Genomic DNA, 15,179 nt, shown 5'->3' on the forward strand with positions numbered 1-15,179 from the left:
CCCTTTTTATTGCATCCAGCTCATTCCAGAGTCATAGCCAGACTTTCAGTTCTTCGGTTCTGTTTCTTAGCTGAGCTTCATAATTTGTGTGACATTTTTTCCACTGCCCAGTGCAAAACTAGGGAGGTAATTTTAATTGTCAGTGCTTTTAACTAACCTGCTCGAATGTACACTGCACAGGCTTGAGTCACTCACAGACTTGTCAGCCTAGATGAGGTGACTGAGTGGAGACAGCTTCTCAAAATGCCTCTCTGCCGTGACTGCCTGCAAGTCCTCCCTCTTTTCAGTACAGTCAGGCTTTAACAACCTAAACCACTGCAGGGGACGCTTTGAGTTAAACTTCTAGCCTTGCACAGAAATGGGCAAAAATCCCTTATACCAGCTCTTTACCACCTCAGTCACTAATTACTGCCTTTCAGGCTGATCTGCCTTGAGGCAGCCTGCTGCCACTGATGGAGTGTGTCTAAGCGAGCCAGAGTTCCTCAGAACATGCAAGCTGGGCGCTGTGGGGTGGCAAAGGGTACTGGTGGGGATGGCTATTGAGCTGGGCCACAGGGCTGGGCTCACACAGGCATTTTGGGTGCCACCTCTCACAGCATTCCATTCACATGGTCCAAAGCTGCAGTGCAGTGTGAGAGATAGGACAGCGAGACTGAATGCACTGAATATACACAAGTAATAGGCAGCAACCTTTATATATATATATATATATAAACAAGTCATTATTTCATGTCTGAAAAGGCATAGGAAGCTGTCTGCACTCTGAGAGTAGCTTGGCAGTGAGACAGCCATAACTGAACCAGAGCAGAAATGCAGAGCTCTTCTCCTAAGAGCTGGTGATATGGGGCAGCTCCCTTTGTCACTTTCTAAAATAATTTCACAAAGTAATATCTGCATATTTAAATAAGTAGCAACTGGTTGAGTTTCAATCAATGTCTAACAGTCTCAGCAGCCTCAGCCAGTGCTCCTGGAAAACAGAAAGCAAGCCAAGGCTGAAAGAAAAATACTGGGAGAGCTGGCACTGACAGCAGTGTGGTGTGTCAAAGCAATAATGGCAGTGACACAGATGCTCACATAGATGCCATCCTATTAAATGCAGGTGTCAGTCACACCTGGAAGCACACATGGAAGCAGAACACTCTCTGGACACATATGCACATACGTATCCACAGGTACATTTATATGCTATCACAGTGTAGTGGTGGGGGGTCAAACAAAGCAGATGGGGGGAGAACATGCTGCAGGGTTCATGTGGTCACTGAAAATGTTCTCATTTGAGTGTGCTGCTGAAAAGCTTTCAGGCCAAATGCATATGGATGATTCCAGTGTCTGGAAAAACATGCTGTGGAACTGCTGTATTGTACTTGAAGATACAGACAGTCCCTGACAGCCTTTGTGAAGTGATATGAAGCTAAATGCCTGTGAGAGTGAGGAGGTAATTCTGTTGATTAATGCCAGTCTTGTTGGTATTGATGATTTAGCTGCCAGTATGAAACAAATGTGGGCAATCAGTTCATCTTGAAAAAACTTGTACGACTGAATAAAGGAAGTTGTTGCCTAATCTATTTTATACTAATTGCTTCATGCCACAAATTCAAGGCCTGATCCAATATGAATTGACATGGAGGAGAGATAGTCCATTCACTGCAGTAGTCTTTGGATCAAGGCTTCATTTTAAAGCAAGCAAATACTGCGTGCTAAATTAGCATTCATCTGAGTTGTCACTATCTGTTTCTTGAGAAGCAGACAGGCTTGATATTCTCTGCGTAGCCAAATGAGTCTTAGCACTTACATGCTGGATTGCAAGGCAGTAGAGCCAACCTGAGCACAACAAAGTTTTGGTGAGAGCCGGGGCACCACGGGCTGCTGCCTGCGACGGACTGCCTCGGCTGGGTGTCTGACATGGGGCTCTCACTGCTGTGCTGCCTTACAGAGTCATTTACCACCAACAAACACTTAGTGCTTATGAGGCATTTTTCAAAAATCTCACTGGGGCCATACCTGGGGCTTTAGCTATTTAAACATCTTAAAAAATCTGTCCCTAGAGAGGATTTAACTCGGCAGGATTTAGGCTGCTAAGGCTCTCATCATCAAAGAAACCAAAGCGTCAATCCATCTCTTTTCATGCCTAAGGACATAATAGTATCATGCCCTCTCCCATGAGGGGGTACTGCAGAGAAATTTCCAAGCTCTCAGCACCCAAACTAGCTAGCTCTGGAAGCAGATGGAGTATAATTATAGCAGCGTTGAGCTGCACCTGAACTAATTAGCTCTGCTGAGAAACAGGGATTGAATTTAATAATGCATGTTCTGCCATACCAAAAAGGCTAGGCTGCCTTTGAGACCTGTGTGACTGTCTCTGCATGGTGCTGTGCTGAACTCTGTGGATGTACTGTGAAAGTCAGCTCAGAGCTTTTATGTCACCATAATCTGCTGCAGAATGTAGGCGTCATCTTGTCCCAGCATTCATGTACCATTGGAATAATTACTCCTCAGCTGTCACTTATCTCCTGACTATTAGTTTTGCATGTTATGTTTTGCATATGCTCAAGATTTTGCTGTCCAAACTCACCTAAATATTGAGATTTACTTCAAGGACTGCTGTGGCTAAAACCTTGGAGCCGTCAAAATGAGACTATCTTTGCTATGGACTTAATGTTACCAGCACGGTCTCAACATGCTCAAAGTAAATGTAGCTGTGAGAGAAAGGTAGAAGAGCCAGGTTCAGGTTCCTGCTCTGGAGCAGTAATACCTATCAGATGTGGAGTTGAACACCTATTTTAGATAAATTTGCTAGTTGCCAGGGGTAAAAATATTTTTTCTCATCTCAGTCCTTTGCATATCAAATGATTTCTATGAGGAGGAGAAACTCTTGTCTTGGTGTCTGAGAGAATTTTCCTACCCCAGAGAAAGTAGACTGTTGGGATTCTGTCTTGGGGTGCTGGTTTGAACCCATGCTCAGGCTATGGTTTGGTCAGAAGGAGCGGTTGGACCCTGTTCTCCACACTCTCACAAGGTGATCTAACTCCAAAGGTCTCAGTTCTCCTGGACTGCCATTACATTGTTAAAAATGTAGATCTGGTGTTTTGTATCATACAAGTGGCTGAGGTTATTTAGGAGCTTAATGGCTCTAAACAGAGACTTTGTCTCTCTGGACATGTATGAGCACCATTACCTGAAGTCTCTTTCTCACTAGTTTGATCCATACCGTCCTCATCAGGTTTCTTTTGCCTCCGTACTTAAGTGCCTATCCATCAAAATATTCTGTGAATATTGTAGGAGGTAGGATCAGGACTATGAGGAAGATGTTGCATTGTTCAATTCTGTTAAGTCTCTTATCTACCTAGGGAGTACAAATGGAAAGTGGACCCTTGAATTACTTGAAGTCTTTTGAAAATTTAAGATACGTTCATAACATTTGATGATTTTTAAATGTAGTTAGTACCTTTAGGCAAAGTTAATGAATCTGTATGGTGCAGACAAATACTTTTGACTTTGTATCAAAACCATTCTTTTTCCTGCCATTCTGCTGACAGGGTCTGAAATAAAATCCCTTAACTAGTAAATGACCTTATTTAGGAGATTTGTAATACCTGTGTTGAAATCAGATGCCTGTGCAGGAAACACACTTCTTCTCCTCTTCCTCTCTATGCTCTTCAGCATATTTGGCTCAAATAACTTGTTTCTGAAAATATCAGTGGCAAGTGGATGAGCAGAGGCAGTAGAAGCAATACTGCATCTGTAATAAGGGGAAAGGGAGAGATGCAGGAAGAAGAGAGACAGGAAGGAAAACTCAAAATCTGAGCTCCTCTTCTCCCTTCTTCTGGCATGGCACCAAGGCAGTCTGCATCTTTTACATGGAGAGGAGTAGAAGTGCAACCTCTCCCTAAGTAATTAAATGAATACTTAACCTTCAGGTTCAAAACTTACAGCATATTATAAAACAATTATGTTTCCTTTGCATGAAAAAGCTGAATTGCTGTTCAGCTTCTTTTGTCATCTGTATGCATGAGTTTGGAGCAATTAGCATGAATATATTACAGGTGCAGTGTCTCAGGAAATTGCAAGAAACTGTGCTGTATTTTTGGTCTATAGAGAAGTGTCAGAACTATAACTCTTGGAAGAGTTGAAAACTGGGAAGACGTGAGCATCTGAAGTGTGATTTTATAATCATAACAAGTACCTTTCTTATGTGCCCAGTTTATAATTTTAACTGCAGATAAAGTTTTTTTTGAAGGGTAGCAGCAGTGGTATTATGTTAGCTTTGATATTATGTCCAGACAATTCCTTATGCCAGTGAAACACCTTTTTGCATGTTCTTTAAGATAAATTACCTAGCAATTCAAAAGCCCTGAATTTTGTTTGATATACTTTTGTCACATTTAATTGTTCATGTAAAGCTGATTCTTTTTCCTGACTCTCAGATGCAATTTAATTTTTAAGTGCAGGTTCCTCATCAATTCAGATGAGCACAGTAAGATAAATGCTTCCTAAATCCAAATCTCAAAGTGGCATTAATGGTGACCTTTTTTTTTATTAGAGTGATAGTGATTCACATCTGCTGAGGATCTCACTCTTAGAGTTACCTGACCTGATAATAATTTTTGCTGATGCTCCATTTATATGAGTAGAACAGAGGAGCTCAAAGACCACAGCAATTATTCATATATGGTTTGATGCCCTTTTTTTCTACCACAGAGGCTCAAGGGAACAACTGTGGTAATATGATTCATATCCACCATTTTACCATCATGAAATCACAGATTTGATGAATGATACTGATGTGGAACTTTGCCTTCTTTGCAGGTATGAAAGGAAAAATTAATCCTGGGGTCTTCAAAACAAAACCCAGTGACCTTAGTCAAAACTCTTTGCACACAGAAAAAAATTCTGAAAACCAGTGTTACACACAGAGAATGACACATGGACAAGTCCACTTACTTTGACTTTTGGGAAGTGGCAAAGGAGGAGGAAATGTGAGTACCAGAACAAAAAAGCAGTCTTCAGGTTGTCAGTGTGGTGGGTCATCTGCACAGTGTTTCCACAAATATGACAACATCAGTGACTACCCTTACTTTCAGCTGCAGTGACACACCAGCATTTCAGTGGAGTGGGAGGAGGTAAAAGAGCTTACTCGGAAATGGAAATGGCAGGAGAAGGATATCACATGAAACAAACTCTGAGAGCAAGAAAGACTTGTGACAGGTTAAAGATTATGTGTTCTGTAGAGAGCAATCCTAGAAGCACAGTGGCTTGGTGGCTTTTTATACGAGAATAAGATCTGCGGTAAAGATCAATGTTGTCCTGCATGATGCACCAACATTTTTGTGCTAGTTTGGGTGCTGGAAACTTTAAAATCCCCTCTAAAGTAACAATGCCAGTAGAAAACTTATTTCTTTCATATAATCTTCACCTGAGAGCCCCCCAACACCCCCTTTTTTTTGGTATGGTTTATAAAGTAAGAGTAGTTGTGGACCCAAAGGCGCCACCTCATTCCTCTGTCCCTTGGTTCTCTGTGTGGGTTAATAGCTAAAGTGGTAACACCTGTCCTATATTCCAAGTGTAACAGGAGGCCTTTTGAGCAAACTGTCATTTGCAAAAGAGCTAGAGATTGCACAGCCCCTGTGGCTCTGGGAAAATTTAATGGAGTTGTAGACTAATCTCCTCACCATCGCTCCACAGAGCGTGGAGAGCAAATTCCCGCACTTCCAAGGAAGAAGTAAATGTTCTCAAAGGGAAACCTCAGACAATTTTTCTCTTTCCCCCCCTCTTGGGTAGAATTTTCTATGGGAGTGACTGAGGATTGACCCTATGGAAACAAGAATTTGAGAAGACTTATTATAAAATTGATTTTATTTCCTTGTCATTGTGGAGTTGTTCCCTATAGCATGTTCTCTAATGATTTATCCAGAAGTTTCAAGAGTTGTGAGTGCCAGTGGTTCTGTATTTCCCAGGCCTGTCTCACTGACAGATGGCACAGAGATGGGGATTGCAAGGCACAGCAGGGACAAAAAGAGAGATAGCCAAATAAGATAAAGATGAATTTTTTTTAAAAATTATTTATTTATTTATTTATTTATTTTTTACTGTAGGAGTAAACTGCTTGGGAGGATCAGGGATGAGACCAGCAGCATTTGCTGTGTATATTTTGAGTGAAATAGTAGTTGAGATCTAGGCTATGTTTAAAGACAATGAAATTTGCTGCAGACGCAAGTCCCAATACTTTTAAAATTTTCTCCCTTTAAATCTACTTCACTCTATTCTTGTATATGTTTGCACAAATGAAAGAAGAGCTTCTTGTTCCTCCTCTGCTCCCCCTGTTCTCTTGTTAATGCCTCCCTCCATGCAACCCTTTGCACACTTCCTAGGAGGTGGATGCGAAGTGCTGAAGCAACACAAGGTGTGATGTTCATGAGGAGTATCTGGTCTGCTGAGCAGATTCTTGTGAGATTTACAACTCCAAAGGATTGACCATAAATAAATAAAACCTTTCAACACCTTCTAGCTCCTGGGAAACAAAATCCAAAAGATTTTGAATTTTGCTTACCATTTCTTACTGCCAGGGCTACCGGAGGGTTTGCTGTCTATTCAGTCCTGCCATGCCACCTACCTCTTGCACTCTGTCTCCAGCTACCACAGCAATATCCTGTCTCTTCTGCTACTCATCCATCCAGTATAGCAGTGCATGGTAATGCGATGCTCGAGGATAATACCCTGGTATATCTTCTACTTCTACATATAAGATTTGGTGTTTGCTACTTCTTTTTCTATTTGGTATTGACTCTAGAAATTCTTACACAGACAGCAAACACAGTTGTGAATTCAATCTCCAGATTTCTTTTCTTCTTACGGTACCTATTTTCCTTAATTGCTTTTGCTTTGTTTGTTCAAATTAAATATTTATTGCATTTTAAAGAAGAATGAACTTTTGGTACAAGATAATAAAGGATTTATCTGATGATAAAACATGTAAATCTTTCCAGAAACTTCAGGAGGATTTTAATAGTAATATTTCCAGATCAAATATGGAAATATATGCAACTTGTGAATAGTTTTATAGAAACAGGAAGAGCTGTGGTGTCAGTATAGGAGTAATCCTTATTAGGATGAGTTTCTGATATTGATAAGACAGGAATACAAGATCTTTTTTTTTTCTCTTGCTTAAATCTTTTCATCCTTTTGTGAAAGTTCAGGAAAGAATGACAAGTCCTTTTCTTTTTTATGTTTTAATAAACTGCTGAATAAGTTATTACAGAAGAAATTATAGGGAACAAGTTTGTAGTGACAAGGAAAGAAAATCGGTTGTCTAACAAGTCCTCTCAGTTTCTAATATCCAGGGGGTCAATCAGCAGTCCCACCCTATAAAAAACTTAAAAATTATAGATAATTAGTATTTTGCTGTTTTACTATTTTGAAAAACATAGCTGTCCCCCATGGTAAGGTGCCCTTAGGGTAACTCTTCCCTTCTCTTTGTATGAAGTTTGAAGGACTAGTATTCAGTATTCCCAACTTAATAAAATCCAGGTATGAAATTAATGTTTAAACTACTTAATTTTTCAAATTTCTCATTTACTCTTTCCAAAGCATTGAAACCACAGAATGTACTTAATAGCAAAAACCATCAGAATTTTTAAGTTTTGAGAAAAGTGAGAGGAGGAAATCAAGAGGTAAGATATAGGTTAATTTTCTGCACAGCAATGTTCTCAGTATCCTTTAAAATTTTTGGAACTATTTTCAAGAGTGAATCATGATAGGAGTAGTGAAATCTCATAACCATTAAGGAGAACCACGGAACTCGGGGTATTGATGTTCCTGCTTTGTGCCTAAATGGATTATTCCCTTTTGGCATTTTCTGATCACCATGTTTATCACAGTGAAATCCCAGTATGATTTGGCTTTCACACGTGCTCATAGTTTGTACCAATCAATTTAATGAGTGGGCATGACTGGAGAAGTTTGTGGTTGTAAAATTCACAAGATCAAGGACTTTATAAGATAAGGTAGGATTTTCAGAAGGTCCTCAAAGACCTAAGTCCTTTGCTGTGTGAAGTTCAGGGTTCCAATAACCAGAAATATGCATAGTACAGAGAATTGCAGGGAAGTCACAGTATGCTCTGAGTTGTAAGGAACCTTAAGGATCTTCCTTCCAACTCCTGTGCCATGTGTAGGGACACCTTCCACTAGATCAGGTTGCCCAAAGCCCCATCCAATCTGGCCTTGACCACTTCCAGGGATGGGGCATCCACAACTCCTCTGGGCAACTAGTTCCAGTTCCTCACCGCCCTCACAGAAAATAATTTCTTCCTAATATCTAATGTAAGCCTGCCCTCTTTTAGTGTAAAGCCATTTTCCCCTGGTTGTATCACTACATGTCCTTGTGAATAGTCCCTCTGCTGCTTTCCTGTAGTCCCCTTTATGGACTGGAAGGCTGCTACAAGGTCTTCTTGGAGTCTTCTTTTTTCCAGGCTGAGCAACCCCAACTCTTTCAGTCTGACTTCACAGGAGGGGTGTTGCAGCCCTCTGATCACCATAGTATCCCTCCTCTGAAGCTGTCTACAGGTCAGTGTCCTTCTTAATTTGGATACCCCAGAGTTGGATGCAGTAATCCAGGTGGAGTCTCAGGAGAGTGCAATAAAGGAAAGGATCACTCTACAGAAAATCTACTTTTTAGTGTTATGTCTCTTTGCAGACTGTGTCCCCCAGCATGAAATCTTCCAAGAATCATTGTTGTGTTTAGAAGCATGGAATAGGTGGTACATGGGCCAGAGATCCAGAGACCACCTTATTCTTTTAATACCCTCAGTGTTAGAATGCTATCTGTTCTTAGGCTTAACAATACATATTGAATAAGTTTTCAAATTTGCCCAACATGATGATTTTGCAAGGCTACATGTGAAATTCATTTGTGCTGCCCTCTGAAGTAATTCTGAAAACACCCTGCTCCCATTCATCATTCAACATGCAGGTTTCTTTTGCTTACTCTGTTCTAGGATGTGCTCTCAGCTAACTAGTGAAAAACCTCTGTAGGATGTTTTGCTCATTAGAGAAGCAATTTAATGTTAAAGAAATATTTTGCTTTCTATTTTAAAATGTCTTTTTGAATAAATAGTATACAGATTTTCCTGAGATGTGCTTTTTGCTGCTTGGAAAATGAAGAACAGAGTCTTTCACTGAAATTAATGGGAAAGTTCAGTGAAATTTGGATTAGACTTCAACGATAAAGCAATCTGAAACAGAAACATCATTAAAAGATACTGGTAATGGAACTGTGAGTTTATTTGTCTGAAAAACAGCTTGCGAGGTAATAAGTAATGAATTACTGCTAAGAAGTGCATCTGTCTATAAAGAGAAAAATGTCTTGTGGAATGCATTGTACATCTGTACTGATGAAATTATTAAAATAAGTACCTTTGAGGTAGGAGTATATGTTATAAAGATGACCAAACAAACATTGGATTAGGGGGCTTTTATGCTAATTAAATGATGGACACACAGTAAAGAGACAAATTGTTAATATATGCTAAACACAGAAAATCTAGAAGACCATCTGATTCATTCTATCAGACAGAAAACATATCTGCTTAATTAAAGGCTGTAATATTGTATGCAGGCTTGCAGGCAGTGATAAGGTAGCTAATCTAGCTTTTCCTGAGGTGCACTCTGTCTTTTTAGTGCTTAAATTTTAGCCTTAAGATTCCCCTAATGTTGCTGTTTGTATGGAATTGTTTCTCTGTTGCTGGCACATAACAGATTCCCTGAGAGATAGATGCGCCTCCAAATAGCAACTGCTTGTCAGGAAGACAGTTTTTCATACCTGGCTTTAATGCAGACCTTTATTTTACAGACAGGTTTCTCAGAGGCTTGTGCAGTCTTAGTTTTAATGAATAAAAAAAAAAAGCGGGTGAGTGGGAAATGCTGTCATGCAGGCGTTCCAGATGAGACTGGGACAACATCGCATTTGAATAGCCACCCGACGGATCCGTCAAACTGAGCTGAGACATGCCTCAGCTGCCTCGACTCAAAATCGAGCCCTCGGATGGAGGGCGAGACGCAGCAGTGCCCACAGCCTGTATGTGCCTTGGCTGTGGTGCTCCTGCCTGGGAGAGCACTGGCACCGGCAGAGTGCCGTCCTACAGAGGAACTTAATTGTGCCTTTGCTGTATTGCGCAGAAACATATGGCTCAATGCCTACAGGAAAGTATCAGGAAAGGAATTTTACAGCAGTAACACAAACATTATTTTGCATGAAGTAAAATCAATATTTGTTGTCTGAGTGTCTTTCCAGGGCTTCGAAGCCAAGTGTTGTTAGATTTCACTAAGTTTGGGGTATTTGTTTCTATTTGCTTCCTAGTCAACAGCTGTTTTTGTGGGGAAGCTACAATTTTCAGGGTTGTGTTTGTGGACCGCCCCTGGACATACATATAGACTGGGGAATGCAGTCCCATGAGAGGGACCTGCAGGTCCTGGCAAGTTGAACATGAGCCAGCAGTGTCCTGGCAGCCAGGAGGGCCAAACATGTTCTTGGAGGCATCAGGCACAGCATCACCAGCCAGGCAAGGGAGGGGATTGTCCTGCTCTGCTCTGCTCTGGGACGGCCTCACCTCAAGTGCTGGGGACAGTTCCGGGTACCACAACACACAAAAGACATTAAACTATTGGGGAGCTTAATGGCCTCCTCCAAAGGACGGCCATGAGGATGGTGAAAGGTTGGAGGTGAAGCCATATGAGGAGCTGCTGAGGTCAGTTGGTCTGTTTAGCCTGGAGGAGACTGAGGGGAGACCTCACTGCTGGCACAATTTCCTTGTGAGGGGAAGAGGAGGGACAGGCACTGATCTCTTCTCTGTGGTCACCAGTGACAGGACACAAGGGAATGGCTGGAAATTGCATCAGGGGAGGTTTAGGTTGGATCTTAGAAAAAGGTTCTTCACCCAGAATAGTGGTTGGGCACTGGAACAGGCTCATCAGGGAAGTGGTCATTGTACCAAGCCTGGCAGAACTCGAGAAGTGTTTGGATGACACTCTTTGGCACATGGTGTGACTCATGGGCATGGTGCTATGCAAGGTCATGAGTAGGACTCGATGACCCTTGTGTGCTCCTTTCAACTCAACATGTTCTGTGATTCTGTGATACGAATTTTGCTCCTAATCTTTGCCCATATAAATGTTGGGCAGATGGATATCTGCCCATAGAAATTCAAGTACCAACAATTCAAAGCAAAGCTGGCATGATGTGTACCTTCCTTACAAAGCTGTCTCTCTCTCTTTTTATTTTATTTTATTTTTTTTGAGTACATATCAGTAGGACCAAGCCAGGTCCCCACAAGCTTTGCAGGGGTAAACTTGTATTAGTAGTGACTACTGTTCCCAGAGATGTGAATAGTGAAATTGGTGCACATTGAACCAGAATTCATTTTTACTTTCATTTAAAATGTCCACTTCTCAAAAAGACAATCTTCTTGGTGTGGAGCAACTCGGATGAGTAAGTGAACCTCAATGTGTGTCCCATGGAAGAGGTCAGAGGGCTGCTCTTGGTGGTGAACTGTCACCAACAAAGCAGCCAAACTCATCTGATTCTCTGTGCTTGAGCCATACATGTTTTCCCAAACAGATTAGCACTGATTAGCAATGAATTACCAAGCGTGAAATTAGTTTCTTGGCTTCTAGCCACTGGACACATAGAAAGAATGTATCTGCAGGAGGAGGAAAATGAGTATCCACGGATGAATAAAACACTTGGATGTATTTGTTGTTGCAGGCTATTGCCAGCTCAGAGTAAGAGTGGTCATTGCCAGTTAAATAAAACACCTCTCTCCTTACAGTATGCATATTGCTTTCTAGAAACAGGACCTCTTAAATAATGTCTTTCTGCTTACCTATGGTCTTTGAATATATTTTTTGCTGAATAGCAGCACAGTATTTGAGCACTTCTGTCATGCAGAAGCAATCTGCTCTTTAGACAGTGATGCTTGCTTAAAATGCTGATGTTGATGATGCTGAAAATGTGGGGTGAGGGAAAACTCAGGTCCCATCTTGAAGAGGCTTGCTGCTTTAAGAGAAGGTAAAAGATGTATTAATCACTTAGCAGCAGTTTAGAGCACAAGTAAGCAGCTGGAGTACTTTAAAGAGAGATATTAATAAAAAACTCCTTGTTTCTGGCAGGTGAAAAAGAGGGAAATTGGTCCACCTGATTATGAAGAAGAAAATTATCAGCAAGATGGTTGGCTTGTTAGGCTGTGGCCTCTGCTCTGAAATAGAAGGACTCTTGCCTTTTTTCACTTATAACAGGATGAGGGTGTGAGGCTCCTCTTAGCCAGCATGAACATGCAAACTGCATCCTAAACTCTTCAGCCAGTTTGTGTCAGTAATTCTCAGCAGTCTGATGCTAGGCACAATATCTCCACAGTTAACAGGTGTATTATTACTTTAATTATCTTTAACTACTAGGCATGCTGTGATACTAGGCATTGAGAGATTCAGATACAGTAGGTCTGATAAAAACTGTTTGTCTTGAATAGATTCAAATGCTTAGTTTTTTTGCATAGAAGAGCTAATGTTTGTTACTATTTGCTACTCATAATCTTGGCTATACAGACTAATTAATTTGCCAGCAGTCTTATGGTTGACATCTGAAAAAAAGGGAAAAATATAGATGATGTCCTACATTTGCTTACCAAAAGGAGACTGATATTTTTAAAAGAGAAAAAACCCCAATATTTTTAACTGTTGTATGAAATTAGATAAAAATATTGATAAAAACCTAATTGTGTTTTCCTATGTGATGAACAGAAAGGTGAAAATTTATTTCTAATTTCTGTGTCTGTCTGCAAAGAGAGTACTTGCACGCTAATAAGGAAAAGGAGGGGAAAATGGTTATTCAATACTTTACTTTTCAAAAAAGAATGTTGCTTTTCCTGTTCTCTTTTGGAAGCAGACATTATAACAGAAATCTCACTGAATAGCCCAAATTTCTATACAACCAGATTTCAGACCAAAATTTTCTAGTAAACTAATGAATATAATCTAGCACACATTCACTCATCTCTGTTTCTTCTCTTTATACATTCATTTTCCATGGCTGCCTCCTTTTCCACTTCCTAAATATTTTCCTTTCTTGTTTTTTTTTTTTCTTTTGGTTTGAAGCTGCTCAGAAGTGTGTGTCAGTAGTATTAACTCACATCTTAAAATTCCAGCCTCTTGATATCTAGTTTTTAAAAGCAATGGACTAATGAGAAAAAAGATGCATGGATTCAGCTTTTTATTTATTCCTAGGCTCACTGTGAATCCTCAGCCATGTGATGCACCTGTGTATGCTGGCTTTACTGTAAGATTCTCAGACACTTACTGTACTGGTATGATATTTCCAGAAAAATACATATCTTGCAGGTGTAGCACTGTTTTCTCAGAGGTTTCCTGAAGGGTTATAAAGAGCATCCATGTTGGGCAATACACCAGTGTTCAGATATTTTTGAGGCATTCAGACATCAGTGCCTCTCACTTGACTTTAAGTGAATTTTCCAAGGAATTTGTCATCTCTCTGTTTTCAGCAATATTATAAACACAGCCTTGCATGGATCTCTTGGCATAGGAGACTGTACTTGGAGCAGTGTGTTCATTGAAGATCTTTTTCACTCTTCAGCCTTGTGTGGATCTTTACCGACCTGCTATATGCTTCCTCTTTCTCTAATCTTCTGAGAGAGTCAGCAGGCACAAACTGTACTGAGAAAATTATACTATACCACATTCTGAAACTGTAGGTTTGATTCCAGCCTGTCTGGTGGGATTGCTGCTAAAAGTCAGCATCTAAAGGAGCAGCTCATTTGAATTCTGGATGTACACACAAGTTAATACGAATGTGCTCAGAGACTGAAGGCTGATATATCAAAGCCACCGTTCAACACCACCTCAGGAAAGTTCCTAATAGTGCAACCATTTTTTCCTTTCACTTCTGTCAAATTTATCAATGTCTGATGTCACTCTTTCACAAAGAGGCAGCCTATTAATATGTATAAAGTAAAAATAAAAGTTCATCCCTATGCATTAACATTTATTCATGGCAATTATGCCTGAGCTTATTAAATTCATATGTCCCCCTCTTTTTCTTTCTTTCCATTGCAACCCTACAGAAAGTAGTAGCAGATCTATCTATTTTTATTAAGCTCTATGTGTGTGCATCCCTGTATATGTATTTTTATGTGCATTATCTATACATCTCCCTCTATATATACTTCAGCACTGAGGACTGAATACATTTACCCACTTTTTGTATCTTACTGCTAGAGCATTTTCCAGGAAAACTAATGACTGCTTTCCTGGAGCTAGACTGAGTTATTAGGCAGGCACATAACTGTATTGCCCCAGGAAGTACACATGAAAGGAATTGGACCTGAGAGCAGCATAGTTTGTCCTGCCTCTCCCTCCTCGTTTGTGAAATGAAAAGGCAATTTGCACTTCTCCTTTTTTCACGTGCCTTTCTGGTGCAAGTTAATTTTCCTGTGCATTGGGGCAGCATGTAAGAGCAGGAACCAAGCAGCTTTCATCTCTTACCCCCTCTCTTGGGGCCACAGTCCCTCTCTCCTGAGCCCAGATCATCCCTGTAGCCTGGGGATGTCCCTGTGCTAGGCTCTGCCAGAGAAGGGGCAATTTGATCTCTGCATAGAGACAACCATAAGGTTAAATGCTGCATGCTTCCTTACATGAAATGTTTGCCTAGATTCTCCCCAAGAGGATCATCTCATTGTCCCTGACCTTTGCTGCTTTGTGCAGGGTGGGATGGGGCTGCATGCCCTCAGTGCCAGGCATTTGGCTGTCCCTCTGTGGGTTTAGGACACAAGGGTGGATGAAGGGAGAGCGTGCAGGACCTCACAGGGTGTGTGTCAGCACTCTCCCCACCTGCAGCTGGAGGATGCTATGCCACAAGTTGGGGTTTGCACTAGTTTTGGTGGAAACCAACAGTTTAAGTCACTCAATGAGGAACTTTGGTGAGGAGGCCATGTGTAGGGTGAAATTTTGCTGCAAATTCAGGGAGCACCTCCAGGTAGCTTCCCACAAAGGGGTTGTAAATCCAATTCACATTCTTGGATGCATGCAGCCTACAAACACCCTTGTTCAGCTGGGCTGGCCACTTTCTGAGGGACTGCAGCAGGTGAAGCGAGAAGATGGGGGTCAAAAGATAGAGGGGA

This window comes from Pyrgilauda ruficollis, unplaced genomic scaffold, assembly GCF_017590135.1.
Source record: "Pyrgilauda ruficollis isolate IOZ18807 unplaced genomic scaffold, ASM1759013v1 scaffold51, whole genome shotgun sequence".
Taxonomy (NCBI): Eukaryota; Metazoa; Chordata; class Aves; order Passeriformes; family Passeridae; genus Pyrgilauda; species Pyrgilauda ruficollis.